Here is a 26,307-nt window from a genome sequence, read left to right on the forward strand (position 1 = left end):
TCGTCCAAGCATTAAAAATATTTGTTAGCCCATCAATCATACGTTTCTTATTAAATGTATATATAATTATAATTAATTCAAAACAATTTTGTTCATCTAAAAAAAAAGGTCAGTGTGCCGTGTATAATAAAAGTTTGAAAACCACTGATATATATATATATATATCATATATATATGGATGCTGATAATATAATTAAAAACATGCATATCATATTTTATGTACATTTTACGGCGGTATATGACAGTAACTGTTTACTGTGCATAACCACTACGTCATTTAGTCTAAATAAGGAGCAAAATAAGATATTTTATGATAAATTTAATTTAATTATCAGATGCTATAGATAATCGAATAATAGAATAGTGATTAAAAATACTAAATAGATTGATTCTATATTAAATTATATTATGAAAAATATTTTATATTATATATATTTAAATTTGTATAATATTAATTCTTATAAATTATTTTTTTAACGTGTGGCCAAATAACATAAAAAAAAAAAATGTATAAAAATGATATTCACCAACCTTAATTCCTTTTACCTATTTTATATTTTTCTTTGATAATTCTCTTCTATACTTATTAGTTATTGATTCTAGGAAATATACTATACTTAAATGTACATTGTACTATTTGTACTATACTATAGTCTATAATATGCTATATAATTTAGTCGTATTGATAATAATATAGTATTGGAATACGGAATACGTAATAATACGTTGACATTTATATTGAAATTTATCAGAATACTTTTGAAAAACAGATCGTACCAACGTATAACGATCCAGAAATAATGATTTGAACGACACGCAAACACCTTAAACGCATATTTCTTCAAACCGTTAAAAGTTTTTATTGCGTTCGTAATACCGACGTGTATTATATTTTATAACGTAATATATGTATATAATATATAATACGATACGATACGTAGGTGTATTGATTGAAAGCTTTTTCTACGGACGGAACATTTTACGGAAACATAAAACGTGTTCTATATACATATATATTATATATATATATATGTGTGTGTGTGTGTGTGTGTGTGTGCGTGTGTGTATTTTTATTATTTTTATTATATGTTCATAGATATTGTAAACCGACCAAAAAAAATAATAATAGATGCTTAAAGTAGTCCATCTTGTTTAAAAAAAAACTGACGCAATTATGTGTTCAAACGAATAAAATAGTAAAACAATTGCAATAATAATGAAAAAATATAATACGTATAATCACAGTAAAAACATAATTATTAAATTGCATTATTTTTAAAATAAAATATAAAATGTTTGTTTTGTTATGAAAAAAAGCAAAAAATGAGATGGGCTTGTCCGGGATTTGAACCCGGGACCTCTCGCACCCTAAGCGAAAATCATACCCCTAGACCAACAAGCCACGTGATGATTTGACTCATATTTTTAACTATAAGAATAACTAAAATAACTATAATTAATAAATTTAAAAACACAAAACATTAAAAACATATCGTATGAAATACGATGACTTGTTCAAAGATATCATTTCTATTGAAGTTAAATTGATTCATCAATCAAAAAAAAGTAGTAAAAAGTTAAAAAAAATTTTTCGGGCTTGGCCGGGATTTGAACCCGGGACCTCTCGCACCCTAAGCGAAAATCATACCCCTAGACCACCAAGCCGCACGTGATGATCCAACTGAAAGACGTCTTCTAAAACCATTGAATGAACAACAAGTTATCAGTAGGTAGTTTGACAAGGAGCAGAGAACATTATAAATTCGAAAAAACCGTCAAACTGTCAGATATGTTGATTCGTTCATAGTTTTTATGACAAAAATATTATTATTAGAGATTATTATAATTTACAATCCATCAGTAAGTTTCGTATTCGCTGACGATTTATTTTATTTTCTCTGTTTCACTGACTCACTTTTATTTTGTCCAATACCGTTACTATCTGCACTTGTAAATCGTAACTCGTCACTTCGTCAGTTGTCATCATTCCTTTTTTTCTTAGTAATTTAGTTTTACAAAAGTCAAAAGTGTGTAATAACAAAATAGTTGTTGTAGGACGTAGGTACTGCACCTTTAGAATATTTATAGTACTTTCCTAAATAAATTATTACGGATGGGTACCTACGACCTATTATACCTATTAGGTACTTAATTATATTATATAGGTAATTCAGTTTTTATCATAAAAACGTGACTATAATATTATGGTTTAAACTATTAAAATTAATAATTATTGTATCAGCATAATGCATAATGACTTCAAATAACGATGTTCGGATATATTTTTTAATTTTTAATCATTATATCTAATATTAGATTCATCGCTACGGTGCCACGATGGATGTATTTTGATTTTACAATGATGTGTGTTATTTTAGGACTGCTTTAACTGTAAGTAGTCTGTAGTTGATAAACTTCTTCAATTTTAAATTTGAGCGATTTTTTGAATTTTTGATTAACAAATTGTATCTATAGTTTGTACTTTAAAATGATCAAAATTAAAAATTCCTAGTTTTTTTTATAATTGGTATAAACAAACAAAATATGAAGGGAAAACGGGCATTTTTATACGCAAATCCAATATTATTATAATAAATGTTTTGTAGGTACCATGCTTATCAAAATGTAGACAGTCTTCGCTCAGAATTGTACTATATACAATGGGACATGGTTTATCATTAAATTCAAATTTAACAAAATGCATTATAGCATTGATTATAGTGATTTACTCTATATAATAGATTCCGTCTAATTTATAGCATAGCAGTACCCATTTACCTACTTTTTTTAGTGTATTTATATCATTTTTTTTTTATAAGAATGTGAATTTAGGCATACCTACTTACATATTGAAGTTATTAGCTTTTGTCTAATATTATGTTTAGACGTATCTAAATACGTAATACGTAATTGTAACTTAATTTTATATATTTTGTATGTTGAAATGGACCTTTTAAAGATAATATTATATTATTGTTATAAACTATTTTTTATTCTTATATTTATAATTTATTATTACCTCAACTCTGAGATAAATCAAGTATATCGAAAACACTTATTAACATCTATGGACTTTATTGAGTCGATAATAATATTATAGTATTATGTTTAAGTTTAATAGTAATACGTATACGTTTTTTTTATAATTATTAAAGTAGTTTAATATATTAATATATATATATATATATATATATAATTCTATACAACGAATTTACGTATTTTTCATGAACTCATGAACTACATATTTATAAGTTATAAATAGTTTATATTTACATATAATACATAAGTAAGTAGTTCTTAGGTGCTACTACCTACATTGATAATAATCGATATTGCCCGTATCCCTATAATCTTAATATTTTGCTAGATTGTACCCATCATATTATTATAACTTAAAACTTTTTTCTCATAACTACTCTTAAAATGTTTAGATAAAAAATATCGATAATATAATATAAAATGTAATAATGTATATATTTTTATGTTTTGTAATAACTAATAAGACACATAAAAAAATTAATTTATTATTTTACTTATTTAATGAATATAACAATTTAGTGAGATCCTTGACCTTGTTTCGAATTACCTACCTGCCTACCTAGTTTTTTAAAATCATATTACAATGATGTAAGATATAATCTGAAATCCGGAGGTATGCATTCAGTTAATTTTTCTTTATTTATTTTTAATACAGATGATGATTGCACGAAGAAAACACTTTCTCGACCAGTTTCATACTAGTGATCGGAAAAAGAACTTAATTGCCTTGTCAGAGAGTCACTTATATTCGTTTCTAATATCTATGATCTATCTTAAAATTATTAAGTTATTTTCTTTTAAACTCACTTTTTAAAGTTGTGTCTTATGAAAGTTCTGCTATCAAGTTTTCTTTTTTCTACAGATGATATAAATATGTAACTTTTTGAAAACTACCATATTTATATCATTACACATAGATTCTTTTCCATTTCTATAAGATAAATTATTGATGGTTAAATTTTCATTTTTAATAACATATATTGCATAGGTATTTCTGATAAAAAAAATTCAACATTTTTCCGCCATTACCCAATTTTTTTTCGCATACCTTAGGTCGAGAATAACTGCTGGTATAATAGTTAATCATGGTTCGGATGACGTGGTACCAAAAATATTATATAATATAGGTATATTAGGTAAGGTGTATAGTTATAGTTTGGTATATGTATCATTAATATCATTATTATACATGTAGGACTAGGGAGGACTTATATCTACCTACAGAAAACGTTGATTTAACATATTATAATATATTCCAAACATTAAACAGTTTTGTAAAACATACAGCTGACGAAAGCACAAAGCACTATGCTGCTACATTACAATATATATTATGCATTTCACAATTTTAAATAAAACTCTCGTCGTTGAAAAAAAATCACGTTTCCTCTATTTGAGAAACACGCAGTCAAAGATAAAACGGGTTTTGCTTAGTGCGCAAAATGCAAATATAAACATCACCGCTGAAATACGGAATACATCGAATATTATAATTAGATCAATGTCTGAATATCAGTATAACTGGTAAGATGAACCTATACCTAATTGGTTTCTTTTGCCAATACATAGTTTTATTATGACATCTCAAGTTTCATTCATGTTTTTTAGTTTCTAACAATTATTACTTTTATGCCCGTATAAAAAGTATTTTTTATATTTACCTAAATTTCGGTTGAGGGCTAATGTGCCATGTATGTGTTTACTGATTTCACAATTATACTATTTACACTTGAGAGCAGTTATATTTAAAATATAAAGTATACGAAGTTGAAAATAAATAAACATTTTCCTTTTTCAATATTTATTTTTCCGATCGACATACTATGGCACAACTGTTTTTTTTTAAAATTAAGTACCTACCTATTTTTCCTGTCAAACTTTTTTTTAGTATACACGTATTTTTCATGAACTCATGATCGACGTACTTATGAGTTATAAATAGTTTTTATTGGACAGTACAATTGTTATAATTTTTTAGTTCTCTGTTTATTAAAAGAAGTCGTAAACTTGTATCCACTGTTTACAAAAATTGTTATTATATTTTCTGACGGAAACTATAATTGAATAATACAACCACATAATATATTTAATAATTGTTGATACAGGTTGATAACTTATGAAATCATTTAATTTATGTTTAACACACTTACTATACTACAGTATAATTATGTATTGATTACTTCAATATAATGAGCATACTATAAGAATAATGAATGAGTTAATACTTAATATAAATGTGTATACTATGTAAAAAATGCATATAGGTAAATAATAATTTTGTTTCTTGTAGAGTGCTTTTATTTTATTTCTAATGGACGTATTTAATTTCCGAAATTGCATTATATCTACTTTCCGTGGAAGTAATCCTAATAACTATATTTTTAGTTTTTAACTGATTGGCTTGCATCTACCTATAATTTTGTTTTAAACTATCTATAATCATATTATAGTATCGGTTGTTGATATTAGAAAAGTTTACTATTGAATCAATATAAAATGTTCATTCATAAATCATAATACTTATTTAAATATGGTGAATCGTGAATGGTTTTTCTATGATATGGTTATTAACTAACGATATATAAAACATCTTATATAATAGTTTATTCATACAATGTAATAAATTGCAGGTATATTATTATTATATATTTCACATCTATAAAATTATAAACATTTTATTATAATTATATTATTATACCAAACTGTTTTTCTTGTATTTTAAACACTCAGTGGAAGAATATCAAGTATTTTTATTTTTTGTATACCACCAGTCAACGCTTTTTATCCGGGCGTATTAATATATATATATATGTATGTATAACTGGTATTCTTTGAATGGAAAAAAATAAATCCTCAGTATTTAATTATTTTATTCTTTGGTAGGTGTTTCAGTACGAGAAATTTGCACCAGTATCTATAGTGATTCATTAAAGTTAAAAATAAAATGCACGAGAAACTAAAAAATTATAATTAAACTGATATAATATAATAATATATTTTAGAGAATCGTTCGTGTTGATATTTTTGTTTCTCCAATTTATTTCACGTTGTATTTAATCCCACGAAAAACCCACACAAAATCTACACGCGCCATTAATATGTAGGTAATACTCCTGGAACAGTGTTGTCGCCGCTCATATAATACGACGCGACAACGCAACATCGCGAAAAAAAATAGATAAATAGATGGGTACTTGGTACTTCCTCCGCCGATGTTTCCGGTCCGAACACAATTGATATGTCCACTCCTTGTTTATTGGCCCGTCGATGATGCTGTATAGTTGGTTGGGTGTGTCGACAAACACGATTTGTATTGTGTATAGAGTTAACCCGTGGAAAGCAAACAACAGGTTTTCCTCAAGGATGCGTATATAAAAGCAAAACGGGGATAACGGTGCTCATATAATAAATAGGTATAAACGTTCGTATCTAAACATTTTAGCTAATCGTAAACGTGCGTGATGTTTTACCGTTTATGCCGTCGTATAGATTATGGGACGCGTGAGTACCTATCAAAACTAACCTACAAGACATTGTATACATTACATATATTATAATATTATATTGTATAATTATATAATATAAGGCATACGGATAAAATTATAATATATGCACGTTAGTACACTAAAATTATAAATCTACCACGAGTTAGATATCTCTAGTATTATATATTATAATATTGTACAAATAAATATGTATATGTACTTGAATTTAATGCATAATATAATATATTAAATTGTATAACTTTTGGTAGTATAGTTCCGGTTGAATAACAATACAACAAAACTAACAGATTTAAAAAAATTGTTTGCATTTAAATTGAATTTCTGAACCATATTATTATTGGGTACCTATATATATTATCGATAATATCATATTATAGTGCTGTGTTCGAAGCAACAGAATTTCTATGAATTATTGCATTATATTATGTAAAATATCGATATAATTTTGTTTGTGAAATTAATTTTGATTTTAGGTCGTTTAATTCAATTATCATTTCTATGAAAAAATCCAAAAAAAAGGGTTGTTATATTTATTATAAAACTTCCAGTACTAGAATAAGAAAATCACTCTTAGAAAATTGTTGGCATTTTAGCTGTAAAGTAAAAAGTATGGGTATTAATTTTAAAGAAATATTATTATACTATGTCCCATAATTGGTCGGAAGAAATTCACTCAATGTGAATTTGTATATGCTTTAGTATAAAATTGTCTAAGACAACTGTTTTTATGTTTTTATTATTTTCTTTTTAAAGTAAAAACCGATATCTGTTTTGTTTATTTTTCTGTGCATATTGCAAACCAATTATATAGATTAGGTACATTAAATGATTGAATTACTTTGTAACCAAATTGAAGATGATTAATTTATGTGTGTAAAACATACACATATATGGCTATATATAATAAAAACATTTTTGTAAATTACTTTTATTAGTGTTTTTATAGATTTGTCATAAATCAAGAGATTTATATATGTTTCAGTATAGTATAAAAGATTATTTTTAGATAATCCATGCTTAAATACATGTGTTACTGTGATGACGTAGACAAATCAGTTATCGTTGATGAAGATGATCAAATCGATGATAATGATAGAAATATGTCTATGCAGTCCTTAAGTTGAGAAAAGCTTTCAGTATTTGCATTATTTTTTTTTCAATCGAATTATATTATATATTATGAATACATAACGGTTTATTCAGCATACTCTTTAAAAAATTTCGACTTTTGTTGAATACTGTATGTATAAAATATTAATAAATTATTTTATCGATTTGTATATATACATATATATAGTATAAAACAAGAGTAAGTATATTAATTTAAATATAAATTATATATTTTTTTTCATAAAGTAATGACACAAATTTATTATACAGAGATACAAATGCTGTACCAAAATATTATGACATTTTATTTCCACAAATGTAGGTACTTATTCAGTAGCCCAGCAGTGAATTATAATTTTTTTAAAAATGAAACATATTAATATATTATCACGGATGAAATAACAAACAATTCTCAAAATGTAATCTAATGTCATTTTTAAAAATTAATTTTATTCATAGCATAATTTTATACTTGGGATATGGAGACTTTTAGTTTATGTAATTTTTTATGCGCCATTGCTTACTATTTACTAAAGTGGATGTACGAAATCAAAAAAATTATGTACACGTCTTGACACAGAGCGAAATGTAAAAACCGGAATCATAAGTATATGAAGGAACAAGCGACGGCTGGAACATCGTTTGAAATCGATGTTTATAGTTAGAAACGATCACATATTGCATACTGTTTCACATAGGTATTATTTATTGTTTATTTTACTAAATGGCGACGATCACTCAAAGCAAATTTGACGCATCTTTGGAAATTGTTGGTAGACATTACCTATATATTATAGTAATATACAATGATTGATCCAAGTCTCAGATGGCCGGGGTGTAATATTATTAATACTGGAGTGCCTTTTAAAAAATAATTGCAATTTATGAGTAAATATACGATGCATTAATACAATTTCTTTTTAGTATTTAATAAAAGTGAAGATCAATTATTTAAAAAAGGCAAACATATTGCTGCACTAAATATAAGATTCACACGTATGGATATAGTTGATTCCATAATAGTCCATGATAAACAGGTGCTATAATTTCTTAATTTACTTGCTTACCATTATTCAATATTTTTAATAATTTATCACTGTAAAAAGTTAGAAAATCCTTGAGGCCTCGGTGCATTACGCCCCCTTCACCACTGCTAAATCTGGCACTGTTAATATAATAAAGAAATTCCATATGAGGCTCCACCTCAACAACCTCATCAGTTATTATGAACTACGTCGTAGCAGACACCCCACTATTAATATTTTGCTTGCTTTTAATTAGCTTTCTTGCGAGCTTGTAGTTGTAATATTTACCATTGACTGGTATTAAATAAAAACGGCGATGGAAACCAAAAGCTTTTTTCTACATTCGTATTTATAATTAAAAATAATCATACAATAATCTAAATTAAAAAAAAAAAAATGTTTTAAAAATGTAATAAGAATAAAAATCATTGCATATTTAGTTTATTAAATCTGTCAGTACTTTCTATTACACTTTGTGTACAATTTGAAGTTTACTGACAAATGAAAATTAAAGCTTTTTATTTTTTTCAATTCGCTATACAAGCTTTTTTGTTTTATAAAATGTTGGGATTTTTCCAATTTTGACAAACTTGTAACTGCAATTTGTGTCCAATTTATGATTAACTGAGTATTCTCAATAACTCAATAGCACACTGCAATCACGCAATAAAGTGTTTTCCGAGAATAATACCCAGATAATTTCATAAAGCTGACTCCACTCGTAATTATATTTAATATGTTTTATCGTGTCAATAACACTGCACTTTTTCGTCTCTAAACTCACGTCGAACCGATACAATAAATATTTTGGTGAAAAAATACTACTAAAACCATTTGCGAGAATTAACACAATATTGCGCGTATATGTACATGTGTACATCGTACATACTATTATACGCATACCGTGGAGGTCTGTGCTGATATATACATCGTTGTCGGAACAAATAAAATTTCTCTTGACCTTGTGCCAAACTTCCAAGAGTTATAAGTTTCACATAAAAGTTTACACTTGAGCGTGTGCGTGTGTACTGGTTAGCGGTACGTTATTTAAAGGATGTCGACCTAGATGATACAATTGGGGGGGGGGGGGTGCAAACCATTCTTAGAACGCCGTAAGTAGAAAGCCATATAATATGAAGTACACACACAAAAGATAGATGGTCTGTAAAACAGGGGTCGGTGACGATCCGAACTTCTTCGTCCACCACCAAACATACCAAACAACGGCATGCGTGTGTGCGTTTGTGTGCGAGTGTGTTCCTGTTATTTGACGAAGATCCCCTCGACCTCCTCCTTGTCACTAACTTCCCCCGAGGCTGAATTTGTGCGTACAAGTTTTTTTTTTGTTCCTGTTCAACAAACTTTAGTCTTTGACTATACAATATACGCCGAATATATAACGTATATTATATATATTATTAATATGCACGGTTGTCATGGTGCATGGAGACCGGTCAGAATAAACGAATATTTGTCAAAGTGTAAATGGAATTAAATTAATCGATTACCGACCCAACTGCGGCTCCATTTCATTTTTATGCTCATTATTAATTTTTTTTTTTTATGAAAAGGTCAGTCATTAAACGCGTTATTTTCTAACTCTGGTAGGAAATTCCAATCCAAAATTACAATATTACTTCCAACGACTATCGTATCATATTATTTAAATTTCATGAACTTTTTCGTATAGTTCAGACAGAATATTATATTTTTTTACGATATTCATAAAAAAATAGTAATATTATAAATATTTTCAAACAAGCTAATTTTTTGTCTGGTTCTGCATACTTTTTTTTAAATAAGTTAAACGTAAGAAAAATTTGCTTACAACTATTATAGGTACTATTAAAATAATTTAATATTACGAAATCAATTATTATTATGGTAAGAGTTAACTGCAAAGCGAACGGCGCTCATAAGATCGTCCGGGCGTATAATTTACATATATTTATTTTTCATACAGTATACTTAAAATTTTGTTACATGTCTCATGATAATATGGTGCACTAGGTTAATTTTATTTTGTTTTGAAAAATATACATTCTAAGTATCACTAAAATGCTTATAAACAATGTTTAATTAAAAATTAAGTGAAGAAGAATTTTCCAAAAGTATTAACATTTTTATGTGTAGTTTCCATAAAGTTTCAAGTTACCGTGTCTATTAAATGGCAAATAGTTTTGTATTTTTCGATTTTTCCAGTATTTTAGCTAAGTATGTAAATAAGTTTACAATTACAAAAAAAAGGTAGAAAGTAGGTAATCAAATCTACTGTATATTAGATATCTGAGTACCTAGCAACTCTGTAACACACTGTAATAATATTGTATGTATAAAATTTGAATTCAATGATAAATCATTGCGTGCGAAAAATGATTCTGAGTGAAGACGGCCATGATATTGCTATTACAGTGATTTATTTTATTATTATAGTATTACGATAGATTGATTGATGTTTTGTGAAAAGCATCGCACCTATTATAATAATGTACTATTATTATACTTTAATAGTATATATTATTTATAAAATGTATTATTGTTACTAGTTTTTGAGTCAATACCTTATGATGTAGAACTGTGTGAACGGGTTCGTGATAAAAATAGGCAATAGCTCAAAATAATCAAAAATGTTTGTAAATATTATTGTTAAATAATACATATTTTATGATATAATTATATAATTAGAGTATTAAATTTACTCCACGAATAATATTTTTTAATTACAACTAAATAACTTGTGTAAATTTAATTTTTAAATGTTTTTACGAAAAATTTGTTCATAATATTTATATTTTTTGGTTTTAGAATAAACTACATATTATGACATATTCTATATGCAAATAAAGTTTCAAGAATTTACGTGAATCGTTTAATTATAATTAGTTATAATTTTACCCGGTAATACATTACATAACCATACAACTGGATCGCTTATTTATTTATTTACCTATTTTTAGCTGTTCTACGAATTTATTTGAAAGAGAGCCTGTCCACTCATATAGAATAATTGAAATTTTACAAATAAGCGGTAAACCTACGTAAATGAATACACACAATGTAAATTGTATATTTTACACGAAATCTAGCATAATAAAAAGTAATGTTCTAATCTCCCTGTCGGTTTTATTTTCAAGCTGGGACGTTTACGATTGGCATTACGATGCGCAGCTTCCGACTTTACAATATACTTATTTCATTATTATCACCATGTTAAATAAAAAATAATTTTAGAAATAATGTTTTTTCTTTTATTAATACATTTTAGAGCAAAGGTAAAGTTGGACCAGTGTTTTACTTTTAGAACACTCGCTATCAAAATGAATCAAACTCATAACTCTTTAAGCAAACCAAAGCGAGGTATAACATTAAATCATCAAAGGATTTGTGCACTTTGAAGGAAAAAGTCTCGACAAATGTTTAATTTAAATTTAAATTTATTTAATTATAATATATTTTATTTATGAACAAACACTCGATGAGATTTCGTAGCATTGTTGCTACTAGACTTTTGAAAAACATATTTTGTTTCTGCAGAATTATACAAAACTCTGATTGTAAAATCAATATTACTGTAGCTAAAATAATAAATGTTTACTTATATAAATTTAGTTAAATATTATCAAAGGTTTAGTGTTTATCTTCTCATAATTTTGTCAATAAACCTGAAATGTGTCGTTTGATTTTTAACTTTTAGTTAGACGATTTTTTGATTGATATCTCTATATATATTATAAACGTAAACATTTCAAAATATTAATAATAAAAATAAACATAACATTTTATATTGCTAATGCAAAATTAACGACGAGGGATATATTTCTGAATACCTAGCTAATATATTTTACTAAACAAATATTTGAACAATTGATTTTAATAATAAAACATAATGAATTTTGAAAAAGATAAGTTGCAGTAAAATGTTATTTGGTAACTTTTTTTTTTAATAGATAGATATAATATAGATATGATTAAAATATAAATTATTATTAAATAAATATTATGTCATTATGATATATTTATCTACACTCCATGAATTATTTATATCCGATTAAATGAATGAAACTAGGTAGTAGGTAGTACATAAGGAGAAAAATCAGAAGTAACCAATCTCATAAATTGTAAAAATATTTTCTACAATAATTTAATATGTTACACAAAATATATTGAAAAAATAGAATCAATGTAATACGTATCTTAATTATGTTATTTGCAGAATTTAACAAATATAAAAATTATTTTAGATAAACGTTCTACATTAAATTTAAACTAAATTTAATTAAATTATAAATGATTTATCATATAAATATAAATAGATTAAAAAAAAAAGATATAATTCAAAATTGTACACAATAAAAAGCAGTAAATCTAATTTTAAGTAAAGCTACTTCTTTTCGTTTATAGTTCTATAGAATGTTTTTCTATATACGAGTCTATACGACAAGTATAACCGATTTTAAGCCTAATCCTAGTTATTTATTTATTTATTTTTTTTAAGAAGAATTGAAATCCGATTACTTTAACTACTTACTCTTAATGTTATCAACCGTTTAGATCGAAATAGAATTTTTGTCGGTAAATATTAAAAGGTCTACCTAAAGGATGTCCCGGGGAATCAATGTATATATATATATATATTATATTTACGCATCCGCACGTGAGGGACTAGGATTTTTCGGACATTTATCGGCGGGATGCCGCTCCGGGACGATTGATTCAAATAAGCGACCACCATACCGTACAAAAAGGTGTGGGTGTTTGGGGATTCCTATATTATGCCCCATATGTTTAATAATAATAATAATAATAATAATAAAATAATTTATTATACAACGGTGTGTTGTGATGTTGACCACACGTTAACGAATAAATCAACCGTGCGGTGGTGTGAAAAAAGTGTGTTTTTGCACATTACCGAGACCACTATGAGTTTACTTACGAGGAAAAAACTACACAGATAATTTTTTAGGGGAAAAATAAATTATACATCCTTTTTTTTTTTGTAATGCGCATTTATATACGTCGTATATTATTACGACGCAGACGTGGGTGCGCTTAACGCGCGACCGTATTACACGTATACAATAATGTATATTTTGCAGTTTTTTCCCGTTATTATTACTATTATTATAATATTATTGTTATCATTCGTTACATGTATTATGCCGATTGCTTCGTGTAATAGAATAATGCGATTTTAAAACAAAAATATCTTTCAACTGCATGAAAAATGGTTTGATTTTATTCATTAATACAAAATATTTATTTCTATGTTTTATTATTTTTATTTTTTTCATATTATATTTTTTTAATCGTTTCCGATAGGGGTCGAGACATCGATTCAGCAGCGGCGGCGTTATGTGCCGCGAGCGTGACGGGCGTAATAAATTCGAAAACAATAATTCGCGAAACGATTCTGATACGGCGGTGTACACTGTACAGTAATCAGCAATAGGCGAGTGGTGGCCGGGGAAGCAGTGTTGAATTTACGGAAAACCTAGGGGTTTGTAGCGGGAGTAGGGTAAAAAAAATAAAAAGCTCAAAATTGATTTATCGTTGGAGGTATACATATACACACATTATTATTATTATTATTATTATTATATTATACCGATAGAACAAACAGCCGGAACGCCGTTATACAGCAACGAACGGTTTTAACAAAGTACAATAAACAGCGGCAAACCACTCGTATCATCTGTCGGATCGCCGGCCGTAGTGCGTACCTTTGGATGTGTATAAATATTAAAATAATAAAATCGCATCCCCCTCCCCCCACTCGCCAAACACGACTGCAGTATCCCCTTTGCACTATTATACCTTTTTGTTTTTCTAACGGATCGTATTATGGTGTATATATAGGATATTTGTGCGTGCGTGCGTAAGTGTGTTGTGTTGTGTATGTGTGGCGCGTACTTTGTTTTCGATTTAATTTACGAGCGCTGTAATATACACACAAACATAAAATATACCAAGTATACTACAATCGCCGGCCATATTTGCTTATTTGCCCCGTCATAATAATATACGGTTCACAGTTCTTTAATAATAATTATAATTTAATATTATTTGTATAGCTGAAGTTAACGGTGATGCAAATTGCATAAGACAGTTGTCAAGTATAATGGAATATAAACATTTCAAAGCCACGCATATCACATATGTTGTTATAATGTTTTAAAACTTAATTTACCATCTGAGAATTTGACGATTAATACCTAATTTTTTTTATATTCCGAGTGCAGCACATTTTTCGTTGGATTAGTTTTTCATTTATGTGTAATTTATTTTTAATCATTTTACCCGTATTTCAGCAAAATATTTATCGAGACAGAAAAAAAAATAGCTCAAAAAGTTCCGCTCGGAGAATCCTTTTAAGTTGATAATCAAACTCTGTGGCGACTTTAAAAAATAATATATTGTATCGATTAACATTCACAGATGTCAACTTGTGCAAAATTCAAATCAAAATGTATGATATTAAGAATATAATAAATATATAAGTGAAACATATTTATCTGTGTTAATTTAAATTTAAAACTTAAACTTTTTTTTTTAGGTATGTACATAGATATAGTTAATCTGTCTGTTTTTCTCGTATGAAATACGAGTATAAGTCCAGAAATGTCCACTGTTTTGTAATTTCATACAAGAATACAACCCTCTAAATATTGCGTAAATACATGACCAAAATGTGTACGAGTAAGGTTATTTTACCTTACCTGTAAATAAGTTATATCTTATAATATTTTACTTTGTGAAAATATTATAGCACGCATGATGTGCCTATACTATATATTACGTATAATAGTTTAAGTATAGTTAAATATTCTTTGATTAATCAACTAGAAACTTATTAATACTTTAAATTGGGCTTATACGATGTTTTGAAATACATCGTTATAATAGTATAATATATTGATATTTAATAACGAGTAAAATAAGCGATTTATTATAAACCTAATCAAAACTGTAACTTTGTTCGAGCATTGTATAACCACTATCACGTTAATTGATAATATATCCTATATATAATAGGTACTCGTATACGAGTATGTCATAGTAAATTGGACGAAATACTTAAGTACTTTACTGGAAATATATATAAATATTATATTATATAAGTATGTAAAACCAAATTAATATAGACCTTATTGAAGTTCGTGAATTTAAATTAGGGAAAACAATTTTATTTTTTTCTGGTAATTCTAAAAATTCATTTGAACGGAGCGATGTGATGTGACTTATAGTATTTGTCATTCGAATAAATCGACTTTTAAATCTTCTCCCATATCAAAAATTTAGTTCTTTACTAAAATACGTTATGTTTATTTTTTGTATTAAAATCCATTATAGTTAAAATATGACTACAATAGATGATACAAAAACATAATTATTATAAATGTTAAAAATACAACTGTAAGCTGATATTATAGTATGAAATTATAATATGTCTCTAACGCACTTTACAATATAGGCCATAGTTACAAATTACAATACATTTAAAAACAGAATAATATATATTATATGCTATTTGTATCTATAAAAATGTTATTTCTCTATAAAAATAAAACTTTGAGTTTAAATCAATGAAATTTAATTGTGTTAACCTAACCTAACTTCGAGAATAATAACACTATAAAATAAAACAAAAACAAGTAGATTTATTAGTACATTAAAATGTTTAAACGCTTTTTTAAAATAACTGTTATTTCTGTGGTTTATTATATATGTATATATATATTTTAAATTAAGTATGAGTCCTATGCTGCAAAACGCAATATACCTTTTTACGTAGCTAAATATGTATTACTTAAATAATTATCTGTTGACCGTTCGGTAAAAATAGTAAGTACATAAAAAACTTTTATAATAATATGAGTGGTACCATTTCGTGGACGTGTTGTATGGTCTAAAGTTTTTGAGTGCACACGAGAGATAATTCTTTAGTCGAGGCTCGTAATAATTTACTTCACAGTGTCACTTTTAGTTTTTCTGACATTTCCAAAGGGGTAACAGTCAAACGGTGACTATATACTGTAGTTTTAAACAAACAATAAGAGTATTCGGCTTCTTTACCGAAATCGTTTTCAATTAAAACTTTGAATTATCACTTATGTCATTTTATACGTAAATAGGTATTATAGATAACTATAGGTACTTTATTAGGTAACTATATTATTGTTTACGCTACAAATGATTCTGTGAATATATGAATGAACACTGTAAAATAATAATAAACACCATATAGCTAAGTACTATGTAGTTTATTTATATTTCTCTTATAATTATTACTCCTAAGAGAAATAATATTGTTTGTCTTTATTAATAACGTACACACAACGACTTAAACATATTTTAATTGTATTCGCTGGTAGTTAGGCACGTATAGGTTATCTTAAATCTTATAAGAGTTTCGAACATTTGTGTTTATGTGTAAAAAGCAAATACAGTTCTGCAAATATTTAAATTTACATAAATTATATTATTGTACGAGTATGGTAGATTGTATCGTATAATATTCTGCACTTTTGTAAGAAAGCAAAATATCGCTAAGTACAATAGTATATATTATAACGTGTTAAACAGTTAAATAGACTGCAGAGTATCACACAGTTAATTTTTAACATTTACTTAGAAAAAACGAATAGATAAACCAATTTTATTTTTATAAATTGTAATGTCAAAATAATTTTAGACGATCGGTTAAAATTTGTTCGAATAAAATAAATTTAAAATATATGATCAAACGCGCTTATTATAATAGATCCATTAGATCCTATAATATTTTTTAATATTTTTGCAATGATATTATACCTAGAAAAGTTCAAATTCGTATTTATCACGAATTTCAATATTTGCAGGATTTGTTATTATTTATTTAATGTTATTGTTATACAGTGTTATATTAATTATTATTAATGATTTTTTTCAGTCGTTATATATGATAAGTAATTTATAATAGGTAAATATAATGTACAAATAAATGCGTATACAAATACAATTCTTTATTTGATCGTTAATCAACGCCAAACGTTCGTTTTAAATAATATTAAACGGTACCTATTTGTTAATACAGTGATATGTATATGCTCAAATTAATTTTAATTCTCACGAATCTGTTGTAAAAAAGTTGCGATTGTATAATATCATACATTTCGATGATTAATACATAAAAATAGTAGTTAATAATAATAAATAAAATAATAATATGATGTTATTTTTAAGTTTTATCAACGTATCCCATATTATAAGAAAATATTATTCAGTGTATAAAAAAATAAACCATTACAATGATACTCGTATATCCATTCTTAAATAAAATAATATATGATATATTGTATTATTATTTTCATAATTATGGACATAGGGGTCATTAGGAATTTTGTGACGTCACTGTTCGAACTTTGGCTAACGACTAACATACGTGTGAGAAGGGGGGAATTAATTAAAAGTTCCCATAAATGAATAAATTATTAAGTTGGATATCAATTGTACAGTGTAGAAAATAAAACAAGAAAAAAAACAAATTGGAATGAAAATTGGTAAAATAATAATGCGTATAGCGCATCGGGCCGATTTGCTCGGTTGCAACAAATGCGTTATTCGTTTTAATTAAAAATACACAGAATATAATTGCTCTGCTCTCACGACTTAACAAAAAAAAAAAAAAAATAATAAATAAATAAAAATACGCATTGGTTGTTGCACGCAGTACTTTGTGTCAATATTACGCGAAGCCTCGGCACGTGCTTTTCAGAGTGTTTTGTCTATTAAACCGATATTGGAATCGAATCCCTTTCATATATTTAAGTACAGTATTCTGTTTATTGTTTCTACTTATCTTTTTTTATTTATTTTTATTTTAGTTGTTATTGATCTGACGTACTGTATATAGTTAAAAATTAAAAAAAAAAAATCATCAAAAATGTATAAGTATAAGAATATTTTTTCAGTGTTTGCCCATTATGCACCAGTATTCAATGGTATATCATCATTGTGTAGGTATAATGTATATAGTAAACTTTGTGTTTATGAAAAAAATGTAATTATAAAATTAGGGTATCGTTTCTGCGATCTGTGTAAACTTCCGACTTTGTATATTATATTATTTATACATATACTACAGACTTGTACGCTATACACTTTAAACGTATTATGGTTCTTGGTAGTTGTATAATTTGTTGGAAATTAATTTAAATTTTTATTCGTAAAACGATTTTAATTAACTTTACTTTTAAGTCCCGGTGACCCATATTTCAAAGATGTATGTGAAAAAAAAAATGTGTTTGCAAATTGAGATTTCCTCTTATCAATCAATGAGCTGTAAACAACGCAGAACGCAAGAACGTTATTATTGCGTGTATATTATTATTATTATTATTATAAAAAGAGTATAAAGAAAAAATGTGGTTTCTAATTTAAATGAAAGGTAGGTAGGTACCTATTACGATTTTAGTAGCACGTGGTACATACAATATATATATATTTGACCCAAAATGGTATAAAGCTCGCATAAACAAATATTGTTATAGTTTTATTTTATCTACCTATATTATTCTCTATTCTGTGTTATGTATCTAGTATATTATTATAATACTATAGTAATGTACTAATGTTATATTATATGCAAAAAGTTTGAATGAGTTGTGCATAATAATATGTACGATAATTTAAAGTTCTATTATTTGCAATATAATCGAAATATTTACTTAATTCTTATCTTACAACAAATAAATATAAGGGTTAATTCTCTCTTTGAATAAAACTAAAAGTATATAAAATAATCTGTAGTGACGGGGTTCACGTTTCAAAGTTTTATGATGAAAATTAAATTAATGTTTATTGTTTAAAATTCTGAGTGGATGAGCAATGAAGATTGGTTTTTCGATGACGTGTTTTTTTATGTATGCGACCCAATGTTTAGTGTTGAAAGAATACTTTAAAAGTCTAATTTTTTACTTCGTTTATTACATTAAAAATTTGCCAATAAAATATTTTTATTATTCACGCTTTTAAACTAAGAATTGTCATTTTCGAAAAAAAATAAGCTGAAAGTTCACTTATGACATGGTTAACTAAATATTGCTCAATAAACAATATTATTTTAAATAACTTAACTATAACTAATATTGTACTAAACATTTAGATGTTAGGTTAGACTAGATGGTTATTGTTGCAGAAATCGGAAAAACCAATTCAGATGGACCTATATTTATTTTATCATTGATTCAAAATTCAACATGATACTTCACTATTCTTTTGCGCAAATATGAAAAGTTTACGACAAAGTCTGAATTCAATTTTATATATTTTTCTTTATTGATTTTGAATTACTGAAATATTAAATGATTTAAAGGTAGTACAAATAAACATCAAACAATTACAGAAAAAAGCACCTAACTTTAAAACCAACATTATCTTATAAAATACTAAAGATATTTTAAGTAGTACCCAAATCTTCTTATGCTATTGTTGTAATTTTGTTTATAAACATATATTTTTAAAGTTCCATTAAAAAACGACAACAACAATAAATATTATTATAAATAACACAATACAAATGAATACGGTTTCATTGTGCATGACATTGTACCTGTAAAAAGTTAAGTATAATCAACCTTATTGTTGTAAATGGTTTAATTCTCATTATTCTGCTATTATGTAAATTATATTCTGTTTTTTTTTTTATGCACAAATCAGCTTAATTTGCTTTTATTTGTTTAGTATACAAAAAAAAACATGGTATAGTATTGAAATCGTAGATTATAATATACTATAGTGGTATAATCATCAATCTTTCTGAATGATAGAATATTATGTCGACATGTGAATGACAATTATTTTTAATTATGCTCATACATAGCATTTACGTGTATCTATTGGTTAACTACATCTTACATAATTTATTAATATAATGCATTACGTAATAAGTGTGTTAAATCTGAATTCATCGCACTAGTGTATGCCAACGTTTTAATATTGAATAGTTAAAAATATACATAATACATATTATATTACATCGGATTTGTGAAAACATCGATAGATAGTTAGTTTTAGGAGATTAAACGATATTAATTGTTCGTAAGAGATTATTAGATTACATGTATAGTTCACCGTATCCGTCGTAATCGATTAATGTCATTACGCACTAAACCTCCTCCAATAGTCGAATCCAACGTACGAATAGTAAATTTGAATAATATTATAATGGATAAAGGAATACACGTTATATTGTATGTCACATGACCGAAGTGACTGAACGGACAATATCATATATTTATATTGTGTGCAGAGTGTGTATAATTTCACAACAGTACAAACATTAAGTACATACGTCATATATTATTTTGATGAGAGCTTTTAAACAATATTTCAATTAATAGGTACTACAATACGTTATTGTTATAATAAAATATATAAATATAATATAAAAAAATAAAATAAAATGTCGATAAAAATTTGAACATCCACTGCGTCCGGCATACCTATATATACGTATATATCGGGGTTACGCTCATACGGAACGATATAAAAAAAACACTATGTACGTAGATGTTAGGTTGACGACTGTGATAATACGATGCGTGACAAGTGACATACTTTCTGGCGTGCGAAAACAATGATAATATTTACGTAAAATTATAATTATTATTATTCAAATAGAACATTGCAAACGTGTGTGGGTACAGAGTGGCTGATGGCAAAACACTCGTTTCGTTGGGTCAGCTCTATCGAGGAAAGCACTACAGCCCATCCGTGAATAATAGTATATAATATATTGTACATATATTATTATAATACATGTTATTTACGTTCATGTGTGCTACAACAGCTATGCCGCACGAGGGTTCTTTGTTTATGCAATATTATATAAGCAAATTAGAATCTAATAACAATTATGGGCCGCCGTCCGATCCAATTGAAATTCACCCTTTAATTGTTTGTGTAAAGTTATTTTTTTTTATGTAAATGAGAGAATTTCGGAACGATTGGCAGCGGTGCTGTGGTGCGGGATGGTAGTAGAGTATTCGAGTGGGGCTGACGATGGCGAGGAGTTTAAATTATGTAGTTTTGAAGTGCACGCAGGTAAATAATAATTGATATTAAGTTAGCAACGGGACTAAGGTCGATATGCGGGGCGGGTGGTAAAGTTACTTTTGTACGAGGGAATGGCTGTGTGTGTATTTTTGCACGCGCATGCAGGTGAATATAATATAATATTATTCGGTGTACCTGTGATTTTGTTTGACAGGGAATAGTGTGGCTAAAGAGTTATGCGCAGGAGGTGGCGTTTATTTTATAAAAGCGTGTATATGTTACCAGTTGATACTTGAATAATATTCTTCTATCAAATTTGTGTCAACCTTCCACTTAGATACATTTATATTGTATGAGTGTGTTGGTATAATAAAAGTAATTGCAAACGCACGGTGGAGGCGAACATTTTCAATCAAACATTTTTCGTTTTCACATTTCAAATGAGAATATCACAATTAAAATTATTACATTTATCTTATGTGGCTTTGGCATAATACTAATGAAAGGCTGTAATTCTATGAATCTTTTTCACGTACCGAAATATGGTTTCTTTTTTATTCTTTAAATATCAAAAATTATATAAACATACAACCATTTAATATTTACATTATCTATCATTCACTTCAATTATAATAAAATGTATTAAATTATTTAAATAAAAAAAGATAATTTATTGAATATTATTAGTTTAAAAACATTAAAATGTTTAGGGTATATTGTAAAACTATAGATATCATGTTGTAAAAGAATAATGTTTATTATAAATTATAATAGGTATGATCAATGTACATAATGCAATATTATACATTTTTATTGTAGTAACTAAAACATACAAATCACAAAGTGATTTAAGTATTCATCTAACTTCATCTAAAAATGTATATTTATTTAAAACATGATACAAGAGGTGAGGTAAAGTAAAAATTATATATATATATAACTATTTATTTAGTGATGCAAGTGTTAATCACGACGATATTCACCGTTGGATCACATCTATATGGTACTTGAAATATGATATTTTTTAATTTGCCCGTCTCAACTTTAACTGATGGATGTTCATGATGCCATATTTATCAGTAATGAGAACAAAAAAAAAAACTTAATGAAAGTAAACTTGATTATCATACCTTTATTAAAGTTAAATATAGGTTGTTTATTTGAAATGTACAGGTTGTTGAGCTATATAATATAGCTATATAGTTAATAATATATATAAATATAAATATATTTTAATCATTCTGTATAATTTATACAACAGTTACATATCACAATATTTTATACATTTTATTAAAATTAATTTTGTACCAGTAGTTTTACGAAATAGTAATAAATACCACCATTTACCACTATTCATAACTTTTACGTATGGAATATTCACAATAATTGAATCATGTTCGGTATATAATAGATGTAAAAACGCTGAACGTAAAAAATATATATTAATATTTGAAAAGGAATAAATCAGATAAATATTAACAGTTTTCAACTATGACTATAAAATAATAAATAATAATATTAACATAACGTCGTAGTAGTCTCTAATTTCTATAAATATTATATATTTAAATAAAACATTTGGTATATTACTAGAAAAGTTATGTTTCATAACTTACAAATTAGTCAAAATCAAAATATGATGGTACCTAAACAAATAATGAAATTAGTTTACTTTGCACTGTATCAATCTAATTTTCAATATTATGGTTTATTGGTATGACCTTTAGATAGCATATTAAATGCACTTATAGTTAATTAAAATAATACTGTTAAAATTTGTTTAAATACATTTACTCTACAGGGATCTACGAATGAAAATCATTATGAATTTGGTTTATTTCCAATAAGATATTTACATAAAAACTTGTTATTATTTTCTTAGTTAAACAATTTTAAATTAAATAGTTATCATAAGGAGTTAAGAAATAAAAGAAAATTGAAAAAATGTGATTTAACGGTTAAATATGCCACTAAATATTTTAGTTAGTCTTTTGTGGATTATTTGGGACTAATCTTTTATAATTCTATGCCTTTTGAATTAAAAAAAAAGATACTTAGAGGGAAAAGGTATATTTATTTTTGGAATTGGATAATGACGTTCGTTAATATTAAAATTGTTTTGTAGTTGAACCTATATCAATTTATTTATTTATCGTTAACATTGTTATATATATAAAATATTATTTTTAAAAATAACTATTTATTTGTTATCTTTAAATTAAATTTTTATTAATAGTATGTTTATATTTTATTATTATTTAGTAGTAATTATTATAACTCGCCATTTTCAATATAAGTTGCGTATGCTTACATGAAGTAGGTTAATTAAATTTGTAATTAAGTTTAATATATTATAACCTATTATAAATGTTTGATTTTATAAAAAAAAATATCAACAAGATTAATTATATACACAAGATAGGTGAACTTATGTTATATTAAACAATACACCGAGTGTCAACGTGCTTATAAGTAAAGTTTATTATATAATTTGAATATTCTCTGTATATTCTGATATGGTGATTATCAAATTTCATAGGTATATAACATATCGAACCGCAACTAAACATATATAAGTATTCTATATAATTTATACCATACAACCCGTATTGTAGTTCTGTATGTTCGAATCCCTCGTCTCGTGTAATGCATGCCGCCGACCTTACCTAATGATCGGTAACTGAATGGGTGGGCTGCTCAGAAGCGTTTGCTTTTGGAGTGCACTTTTGCCGAACTACTCACCCGCACCTGTAGACTGTAAAAGACGGCCACTTAATTAAGTCACGCCGATTAATCCCGTCGAAAAGCTTATCACAAACCTCCTCCTACTTCTCCTCCTATCGCCAGCACCCCACGCAACGGCGGGTTTTATTTTTATTCTCACCCGCGCTGCGAAACCCATCGTAAAATATATCGGCCCGCACTGCAATATAAAATTATATATATAAATACACTATACAGGTATATATTGCGTGCACGCGATAGTTTTCCAAAAGTTTTATACCACCGGTGTATATATATTTACACACATATTATATGCATTGTATACGTAAGACCTGCACCGTTCCTCGCCATAGCGTTGCGTATTATTGTAGGTATATATATTATGTACTTACGGACGAGACTCGTTGCCGTGCTTTGCACGTAAAATTCGGTATTAACGATTCGTACAATACTTGTATATAATATTATTATATGGTGTTGCAATACAGAGCGTTCGTAATAATTTCACTTCACGAATATCGTATATACCCGGTTTGCATTATACGCCGTGCTCATAATCGGCGCACGATTTCTGTTATGTGCGATTAACATATCCCTAAATGCACGGTTAAGTGTAGTTGGGAGGCGATTCCACTGCGAGATTCAGTATTTTACGAGAAATAAAAACGAGTTTCATCGTCAAAACATGCATGGAATTCTTTAGATCGCTTTTTTGAATTTTTTCATCGCGTTATTTCTAAAATATAAAGTATATTCTTGTAATTCTTCAAAAGGTTAAAATAAAAAAATAATAATAAAAATATTACATTATTATTATTATTATAATTATTATGTTTAAAATTATTTTAATAACAACACTGTCGGGATAAAATATTATAGTATACTGTTTATCGCACACCTGCACGGCGAGCATTACGAACGTATAAAATATATTGTAATATGCATGCGCGTGTGTTTGTATACATGAGTGTGCAATGTACACATTAGCTGATGTGTAAAACGAGTAGGTAGCATGTGCTCCCGATGACCAATTACCAAATATTACATTATTAAATAATTTAGATAATATTTATTATGATTTATGCGAAATGTCGTTGTATTGACACTGATGAATACTGGTACGTCTATAAACTGTCGTATACTACATGTATCAATAAAACACTATAATTATAATTTTGCACGGTTCATACTATCAAGTTGCCATTGTCTTGCACACTTGCACAAATGGAAATTCAATGTAGAACAGTAACATATATTTATATTACTACGTAGGTACATTTGTATATTTCTATAAGCTTATGACACTAACGCTTTGTATATAAATATAATACTATAATATCCGTCGTATGTATATTATACGTATTAGGTACGTATATATCATATACTTCAGTATACTTGTGATGTCCAAGTGCCGTATAATGTCTTCATGGCGCTAATACATAGTCAAGTGTTTAAAAGTTGAGTGTCGTAAAATTGAGTCATATAAAATGTGGTTCTTTAATAATCATTCGTTATAATTTTTTTTTTTTTAATTGTCAGAAAAATTATACATTATAAAAGTGTTTTTTTACCTATTATAGCGTCGCAGTCGAAAATGATAACATAAGTCATAATAAAATGATATTAATAGATACAAAAATATAATATACGTTACGGATTATACCTACTAACCAATAATATTTACGATAATTCTAATACGTGAAAAATGTTTTAGTTAAATTTGTGTTATAATCAATGAAACATAATATAAAATATTTTTATAATAAATTAAACCGATTTTTAGAAATTACAGATTGATCTTTGAAGTAGTCTGCAATATCGCACTTTATTTCAGTCCACTATAATTATCGTAGTAAGTCCCATTC

At 26.8% G+C, this 26,307-nt stretch overlaps 1 protein-coding gene and 2 non-coding genes across 3 annotated transcripts in view; 1 reads left to right on the plus strand and 2 right to left on the minus strand.

Moving 5' to 3' along the window:
- Nucleotides 1-26,307, plus strand: part of LOC132919685 (discoidin domain-containing receptor 2-like) — a 251,170-nt gene that overhangs the window by 142,956 nt on the left and 81,907 nt on the right. The gene's annotated exons all lie outside the window — the stretch shown is intronic.
- On the minus strand, nt 1,331-1,402 carry Trnap-agg (transfer RNA proline (anticodon AGG)). Its single transcript has one exon. It is a non-coding gene; the product is annotated as a tRNA-Pro (tRNA).
- On the minus strand, nt 1,594-1,665 carry Trnap-agg (transfer RNA proline (anticodon AGG)). The gene has a single exon. It is a non-coding gene; the product is annotated as a tRNA-Pro (tRNA).

The sequence above is a fragment of the Rhopalosiphum padi genome, chromosome 2 (assembly GCF_020882245.1).
Source record: "Rhopalosiphum padi isolate XX-2018 chromosome 2, ASM2088224v1, whole genome shotgun sequence".
In the NCBI taxonomy this organism is placed as follows: domain Eukaryota; kingdom Metazoa; phylum Arthropoda; class Insecta; order Hemiptera; family Aphididae; genus Rhopalosiphum; species Rhopalosiphum padi.